This window comes from Cebus imitator, unplaced genomic scaffold (genome assembly GCF_001604975.1).
Source record: "Cebus imitator isolate Cc_AM_T3 unplaced genomic scaffold, Cebus_imitator-1.0 Scaffold23, whole genome shotgun sequence".
Lineage (NCBI taxonomy): Eukaryota > Metazoa > Chordata > Mammalia > Primates > Cebidae > Cebus > Cebus imitator.
Window position 1 is genome coordinate 9,850,664 of NW_016107338.1, and position 9,446 is coordinate 9,860,109.

General features: G+C 37.1%; 1 pseudogene; it reads right to left on the reverse strand.

Annotated features, from left to right (window-relative positions):
- Nucleotides 1–4,498: 4,498 nt before the first annotated feature.
- Nucleotides 4,499–5,421, reverse strand: LOC108299716 (annotated as a pseudogene).
- Nucleotides 5,422–9,446: the final 4,025 nt, after the last annotated feature.

The window sequence follows — 9,446 nt, forward strand, 5'->3', positions numbered from 1 at the left end:
TTGACGTAATATGCCTGCAGTCAACACAGTGGATTCAAATTCAAATATCAAACATTTGATTTTGTTTTTTAAAAATAAAAAGGAGCAAAATTATTATAGGCTTTGGGATATGAGGTTTAAAAAACATCACAGCATTCATTCCTAATTTTTTTTTCTCCTTCAAAACATCCCTATAAAATCAAACAACATTGCTGATGAGCTGTTCTTTGGCACCAGCAAGGAGCTTATTGCAAAGGAAAAAGAACTTTGGAAATAGCCACTCCTTTCCTGCCAGAATTTTGAGAGATTGATGCCCTTTTCCTTCATTTCTGCAGTGCCTATAGGCTGCAGATTTTCAGTTACTTCCTGAAATCCTAAATTGGATTATATTAAAAACATATTTGGTGTTCTCAGTAACAAATGTTTGGTATTATATTTTGGAGACCATAAGTTCCCTGTAAGACCTAAGGAATTCCCCTAAGTAATCAGAGTTTTCCAGAGTCAAGTGGTTGCCACATTGCATTTAATCCAGTGTTTTATGATACCTGATAAGTAAGGCGTGTGGTACATTAGTATTTTATCTAGACAGCAAGACCTTGCCGATTTCCAGTTTTCTGATAGAGGCATATTTTCTTGTTTGCTATCTATTCAAAACCAATTTTTTAAGCCCATGTGAACTGAAAGAGTCACTTTATTTTGATATCTCAGTTCTAGTCAACATAGAATATCCACAGCAGAGTATGCATTAATGAGATGAAGGTCAGAGATCAAGAGATTTGCTTTCTAACCAACAATGTTTTCCTGGACAAGTCAGCTCCTCTATGGGCTCAGTTTCACTGTCAGTAAAATCGGAGGTGGGGCAAATTGACCTAGAGTTTGGTGTCTAGAATTCTGTATTCCTTAACTTCTGGATTATGAGAACTCTCCCTGGATAATCTTAGTGATGGATTAAGTATTTGAAAAAGAAAAATTTAACTGGAAAGGGCTCTCGAAAACTATTGGTATTATACATTTCTTTTTTAACAGAGAGCTAGGGTTATTTTCTGTGTGTCTTTGGGTACCAGTGCCTGATACTCTCACTAGTCAATCAAAGCTTGTTTCTGTGTTAACTTAATTGAATTTAGCTTTCTGGAACACAGTTAACAACAAGAATATGAAACATTTATTTGATTCTGATTTCATAATATTTCTTTCTTCCATGCCCCTAGTCTGACCCTCTCTCTCGGACCATTGTAATAGACTCCTAGCTGGTTTTCCCACCTTGAGCCTCTTCCTCCGACCCTTTTTACGTGATTTTATACTTGGATTATCAAAATTAATCTTTTCCACATACAGCTTTTCTCCTATTACTTTCCTGCTTAAAGACCTTAATAGCTTTCTGTTGGCTACAGTATAAAATATGAACCCCTTCTCATGGCATCCAAGGCCTTGCACAGTCTGACCCAACCCCGCTTCCCATCCTGTGGCCCATTGCCCCTTGTACCACAGCCTTCCAAGCTTTCTACTCTTCCTTTACATGCCCAGAAATGCTCTGATTTTGTGCCTTTGTCCCACTGGTTCTTGCTCCCTGTTTCTACCTGTTCAGATTCTATCTCTCCTTATAGTTTAAGGCCATAGTTCTGATATCACCTTCTCTGCCTGCCCAGCTTTTCTTGGTCTCTCTTAACTGCAAGAGACTTACCATTTTTCTGAACTCCTGTGACAGTTTATCTGAATCTCTATCATGGGAGCTTTCATTTCCCCTCTATATTATAGATATTTGTGTTCAGGTCTTATTTTCCTCACTAGATATGCATTTTCATGAGATCAGAAGCAATATTGTTCTGTATTTGTAGCCCTCAAGGCACATGGCACATAGTAAGTAGTTCTTCCACAAATGTTTGTTTAGTGAATAAATGATATCAGAGTTACCATGGAAATCTGAACTTACCCAAACTCCTTCAACTAAATTAGAACCACTCACAGGATATATTATTTAAGTGGTAAATTTATTCATCTATCTGTCTGTCTATCTGTCTATCTATCTATTTCCATCTATCTATCCTTCTGCAATTTAACATTTCTCAGCCTATGTTTGGTTTCAGTGAAGAAAAGTAAGAAAATATGATTTAAAAGGTGCAATAACTTAAACTGTAGGTTTAGCAAGTAATTTTATCCAGCTCCCTTCTTTCATTCATTTTGCTGTGGTCAGCTTTCAGCAGTGGTTTAGGTTAACATTTGTTTACATGCCATGATGTTCAAATGTTTGTTAAAGCTGATGCAACTCTGTGAGAAAGATCAACATTAACTCTGTAGATGGACCATACAAGTTTTAATCCAGTGAAGTGAAGATTTACTCAAGGTATTGTTTCATGTGGGGCATTGAGAAAAGCCATGGCCTTTCAATTAATTTATTTATTTTTTGGCAAAGAGCAGCCATTCGATGGAACATGTGTACCTAAATCGGGAAAGTTAGATGTAGATAACTGGTAACAAGATAGGGGCCATTGTATATACATTATGTACCTATATACAATAAAGTGATTATGTATGTAAATACACATATAAACCCATTTATTCATTTCTAGACTTTTTGTGATGTTTTCTAATTTTTATACAAATTCTCTATCTTAATTTTAAGAACCTCACATCACATACTTGGAATATATCTAACTGAATGTAAAAATAATTTCCAAATATCTGCACACTAGAAAAAAATTAAAGGAAATAAAAAACAACAGAAAATGTCCATCACCTGGTGAATGGATAACAAAACATGGTATATCTATGCAATGGAATATTGTTTTGCCGTAAAATGAACTGAGTACTCGTACCTGCTACAACATGGATGAACATTAAAAACACTAAGTGAAAAAAGCCAAACACAAAATGTTACATATTGTATGATTCTATTCATATGATATTTCTAGAATAAGCACACTGAAAGAGACAAAGTAGATTCTTGATTGCTAGAGACTGGGAAGAGAGAGAAATGAGTGGCTACTTACGGGCACAGAGGGGTTTTTTTTGTGGTGATGAAAATGTTTAGCATGAGATAGTGGTGATGGTTGCACAACTTTGTGAATATACTAAGAGCCACTGAACTGCACACTTTTAAAGGGGTCAATATTATGGTATGTGAATTATATCCCAATTTTTAAAAATACAAATTGAAGATTCTTCACAAGAAGATTTTCCAGAGGCTTTTGTCCAGCCAGCACTGAAGAGTACAGAGATGACAGTCATTGGTGATCCCAGTCTTCAATACAATTACCCTTGCTGGTTACTGTGTTTTATGGTAACTGAGCAGGACCAGCTAAATGCTTCTGCCCTCCTCACAGTGGCTGGGCTGTGTGAAAGCCCATCACTGCTATGCTCTAGTGAGATAAAATCATTTATTTTTATATTAGCTTGTAATTTTTAAAGAACTGTCACTCCCACTAACTCATTTTGTTCTCAAGTGTTTTCTTTCCAGACATACTTATATTTTTTATCTGTTTATAGTTGTTCCTCCACCAAAACAGAAACGTTTTATTTCTTATAAATGTAATGGATTTCTCTTGGCTGTCTTTGCTGACACTTTTGTTTCACTCTCCTCTTTCTTCTGTTTTTTGTTTGTTTGTTTGTTTTTTTACAGGGGAAAAACATTTTTTAATTACAGACTTATTTGGTGTATTTCAAAGGTGCAATACTTTTCTTCGTTTATCAGTGAAAGAAGTTAGAAATTAACTTCCCCCCCAAAAATCAACAAATGGCAAACAAATGTCCTTGAAAGTCGCAGTCACATGTAGTGTGTCCTAGAAAAGAAGAGGGGCAAGACAGGCTCCACCCACTTTCATGAGTTTCATCAAATACTGGATCTACTCAAGAGTGGAGAGAAAAGTCAACTTTCAAAAAGGAGTATGTTATTAAATGAGGCATTTGCTATATTCCTTCCTAAGAGCACCAAATGAGGAACATGTTTTCTAAACTAGATCTAGGAAGTGGAATGTGGAATCAATTGTCCTTCTCCTCTTAAGGTTTATCTACTGGTTAATGAATTAAAAAAACAAGATTAAAAAGCAAACCCCGCACACACTCCTCCCAAAAAAAAAGAGGAGTGAAAAAAAAACACTAACATGTCCCAGAATACGCTCTAGAGTGGAACCAGGGAGCAGCTTCAGTAATTCCAATTAGTCTGTTACAGAGTCATCTACAAGCATGCCTTGATTTTATTTATTTATTTATTTATTTATTTATTTATTTTTTTGAGACGGAGTTTCGCTCTTGTTACCCAGGCTAGAGTGCAATGGCGCGATCTCCGCTCACCGCAACCTCCGCCTCCCGGGTTCAGGCAATTCTCCTGCCCCAGCCTCCTGAGTAGCTGGGATTACAGGCACGCGCCACCATGCCCAGCTAATTTTTTTGTATTTTTAGTAGAGATGGGGTTTCACCATGTTGACCAGGATGGTCTCGATCTCTTGACCTCGTGATCCACCCGCCTCGGCCTCCCACAGTGCTGGGATTACAGGCTTGAGCCACCGCACCCGGCCCACATGCCTTGATTTTAAACCAAAAAAAAAAAAATTTTTTTTTTGAAACAACAAAACAAAAACTAGTACTAATAATTTTTCTGATAATTCACAATTATTCAAAATTAAGTCGTGTTGGGAGGGGGAAAAGGGGGCCTTACCTATGGGCTTTGTCTCACACGAGGGCGTGCGGTAGGTGCAGGGCATTTGTCATTACTGCAAAAATGAATTTTAATTTTTAATCTTATTTTGATTTAAATATTGCTTTTAATATGACTCTGACACCAGCTGTACAGAAAGGGCTCTGGAGAGATGTTCATAGCAGCACATACCTGCAGCTCTTCCTCGGTTCTGGAGGCTCCAGGGCAACCAATATTGCTTGTCAAATACATTCTTCAGGCCTTTCTATGTATGTGCAGAACACTCCACATACTTGACAGCCTTCAGGTCACCGGCCAGCTTTTCAGCAGTCTCTGGAGTGATAGGCTTCTGTTTGTTCTTGGCAAGCTTCTCACTAGTAGAGAGGTCATCTCTGAGATCAATTTAGGTCCCAACAAGCAAGAAAGGAGTCTTTGGACAGTGGTGAGTTATCTCAGGCACCCACTTTTCTTTTACATTTTCAAATGAAGATGGAGAGACCACTCAAAAACAGAGTAGAAATACATCTGTTTGTGGATAACTCAGCGATTGTAATCTGTCATAATCCTCTTGACCTGCAGTATCAAAAAATCCAAGAGTATATGATTTATAACTCCATCATTTATAACTGTGACGGCATAGTTGTCAACAGTAGTTACATATTCTGATGGAAATTTGTTTGTTGTGTAGGATATCAGGAGACATGCTTTACCAACAGCATCATCGCCCACAACAACACACTTAATTGTCTGCATTGCTGAAATAATTTTGTATCCACTTTAAACATTTCAAATCTGATGTTGACCTCAGCTTCCCCACCAGGGTGTTGACAGCACTCTCACTCTTCTCTTTCTTCTAATACATTTTGCCCAGTTCTCCTGTACTATCCATATATGTCTAATTCTCCTGACTTTGTATGTATCTGAGTTCTTCATGTTTCTGCCTTCTGAGACTTTATTTTCAAGTTAGTGATTTATTCTTCATCGTTCTCCCCCTGAATAAGACCAATAAGCTTTTTCTTCGAAGCTGTAATTCACTTCTTTCTTTCCCTTAATCTTGACTGAATGACTCCAAAACTAATGTCATATCCCATGCAATGGTATTTGCTGCCCCTATCCTGAATATCTTTATTGTAGAACCATCATTTCTTAAATAAATAAAACATTTTATATGATATTTCTGTTTTATATTTACTATAAACCATTTATACTTATTTTTTTATTTCCTGTAGACTCCTATATGTTATTTTAATACAGTACTCAAGTTTATTATTTATTATTTAATAAGTATATATCTCCTTTAAGAGTACTTTGATAATTTCCTCTTATACTTTTTAGGTCCTTAATATTTACATTCCATTGATGATCTTCATTTTATCTTATGGAAAGATACCCTTCTTCTATATTTACAAAATACCTTTCTTTAGCATGATTTGCCATTTCATCTTGGACAGGGTGGCATTTGAAGCTTGGTCTCCAGCAGTTGCATTTTCTTACATCTTGGGGCATAAGCCTAGGCTTTATAGCTTCAATGCAATGGCATTCCTCTTTATGTCTCATTTTTATTTTATTGGCATCCATAGCAGCTCATGTTGCTCATTCTTTATATGTCTTAAATGCTTAAATGATGCCTTGAAAGCTATAATTGCATAGCATCCTCCTTTCATTTTCCCCCATCTGTGTCTTGGATTTGGCCTGCACTTTCTTGTAAGAGTGTCTGCATACCATAACAACATAAAGACCGATAGTCACATGGAGCCTTAACTATCTCCTGTCTTTCCTCATTTATTCCTAAGGAGTGAGGATTCATTTCATGTGCCCATGTAACATTTGCCTTGATTTTAGCAGTTTGTCTGGCATTTATCTGCTCTTCATAGTCTTAAAGAGAAAATCATCATTGGGCCAAGCACTAGACTTTGCTTAATCTAAATAGAACAAATATACTTCTTATCACCTTCCTTTGGTATCTTATCCTTTCTCTATCTAGTCCCTTTTCTCTTGCTTACCTTGTACCATTAATGACATATCTGAATTCAGCTTGAGATTACAAGCTCTTTTGAAGACTAAAATCAGCTTGCATTCATATTTGCTACCTTCCCTATCTTCTCTCCTACCACAGTATCCAACATTCTACACAGTACATTATACATTAGAATGTTCCCGCAAAAATTTGTTGTTAGATTTTTAAAATATTTATTTTTTTATGTTAATCAGTTAGCTACTTCTCACTTACTGCCATACCACTGGAACTTTAGTATCTTACTTTCTTCTATTTTGCCAACCTTCCTAATAGTATTTCTGCAAACTGCATTATTATGGGTACAGGATTGCCTTATGGGGTGATGAAAATAGAACTAGTTAGAAGTGATAAGTTGCACAACATAGTGAATATATACTAAGTGCCACTGAATTGTACATTATGGTTAATAGGTTAATTAATGTTATGCGAAATTTTACCTCAATTTTTAAAACTGCAATGCTATGAGTTAATACAAAAAAAAAAAAACAACAGTTTATAAACAGTCTCATTCTTGTCTTTTAAAATAGTGTTTGTATTTTTTTTTTTGCATGTACTTGGCTATTTTACCTTTCTCCCATGTATCATTGAAAATCATAGCAAAAGGTGAGTCCAGCCAACTTTCTAAAGTTTGGAACTCAGCAGTGAGGACATCAGCATTTAATTACAGTTTATTTTTTGGCTATAATTCCTACTAGTAAATCATTATCTTTTCACTCTTTTTTTTGTTTTGTTTTCTTGAGATGGAGTTTCGCTCTGTCGCCGAGGCTGGAGTGCAGGAGTGTGATCTTGGCTCACTGCAATCCCCGCCTCCTGGGTTCAAGTGATTCTCCTGCCTCAGCCTCCCGAGTAGCTGGGATTTTAGGCACTCACCGATTTTTGTGTTTTTAGTAGAGACAGGGTTTCACCATGTTGGTCAGGCTTGTCTCGAACTCTTGACCTCAAGTAATCTGCCTACCTCGGCCTCCCAAAGTGCTGGAACCACAGGCATGAGCTGCCATGCCCGGCGTCTTTTCACTCTTATAACGATACTCTACTATTAGTGCCCTTACTTTCTTTTCTCTTTTCTCAGTACCTTTTCTTGCTATTGAATTGAACTTTGCCTTAGCACAATGGTCATGTGTCTCCTGGGGATGTCATAAAGAAGACAATATTACTAGAGAGCTTCAGTCATTAAGAGATTACTTGCTTTGATAAAGGCTTGACCATTTGCATTCCTTTCTATTTTGATGGAGAGGGGTAGCAAATCAACCTCCAGAAAAAGAAAGTAGAAAATTTTCCTCCCTGTGGGTTTTTGGCATCAGACAGCCTCAGTTCAGATCCTGGTTCTGTCACATACTAACTGCATGATCTTGGGTTGGTCACTTTGCAAGTCAAATTCCTCATGTAGAAAAAATAAGAATAACAATAATACCTACCTACTAAAGTCCTTGTGAAGATTGAGTGAGATAATGCATGGAAATGTCCCTTGGAATTACACACATGGCTGTGTATAAGTGTTCATGTTCACACTTACTCTTTTTCTACTTGTCTCCTAGTGTCTGAAACTACTCTTTGCCTTCCTTACAACAAACACGGAGCTACTTATGCCCCTGCCTGGGGAGTGGCTTTCTCCCATCCTAACTATGCATAAATGCATGCCAGTCAAGGAAGCACCAAGTAGAAAAATGAGCATGGACTGTATTTGATAAATTTCAACATTATAAAAAAAAACTGGAGCATGGAACAGGAAAAACAAACAACATACTTCCTCTTTGTGATCCTTATTTTCGACTGTATTTTTTTTTCACTACACAAAATAGCATAGGAAATGAACTAGTGTGCAGAAATTTGGTTAAAACTGCTGTATCTCTTTAGTCTGGGGGAAAGGATAGCCTTACACTATAGATGAAAGTTATTCCACATGTTAATAAGAAAATAAAAAATTGAGTTGTGCAATATTTAGGGGGTTTTTTTGTTTGCTTTTTGGCATGAAAGTGAAATCACCTGATGTGCCATCAGGAGGCCCCAGGGTTCAGAGGAAGAGCTTTCAATTAGGGATTAGGAGATGTGGGTCCTGACCCTGCCACTAACTGGATGACCTTCAACAGGCTACTTCTCCTAACTGGGGCTATTTATTTCCTGAAAAATACAAACTGAATCTGCAACCCCCACCACCACCTTCTCAGTTATTTATTTATTTTTACTTCAAAACTCCTTTCCACAGAACAACTCCACTTCTTAGGAATTAAAATATATATTTTATCATTTTTTGTGGTGTATTATGAAATGATTTTAGGTTAAAAAATTTTTAGATCAGATTTAATATAGTATCTATTAACATAATCTCAATAAAATAATTAATGTATAATCAGAATCCTATATTTCCTTTTGTGACAACACTGGGTTAAAAAATACTGAAACATATTATCTCCAAGTCAGTGTTTTATGTAGAAAACATTTTTTTCAAGAATAGTTGTATTGAGATCCAAGATGGCTGATCACTAGCAGCTCAGGATTGTAGCTCCCAGTGAAAGCGCAGAGAACGAGAGGACGCCACACTTTCAGATCAATTATTGTTGCTCACGCACCAGGAGATTCCCAGCGGAGGAGCCCCACGTGTCGCCAGCGCGACTCTTGAGGCTGGCGAGGCGGTTTTGCCACTGCCTTGGTGCGGCTGTTCTCGGTGCAGTCAGAAAAGCACCATCAATCTTAAAGCCGCTGTTTTGGCCGGCGCAGTGGGTTGCTCAGATTTTAGCACTGCGACGTCCATTCAGAAACCTAACTATAAAGATGGTAATTATAAAGACCACAGATGGATAAATTTATAACGAAGGGAAGAAA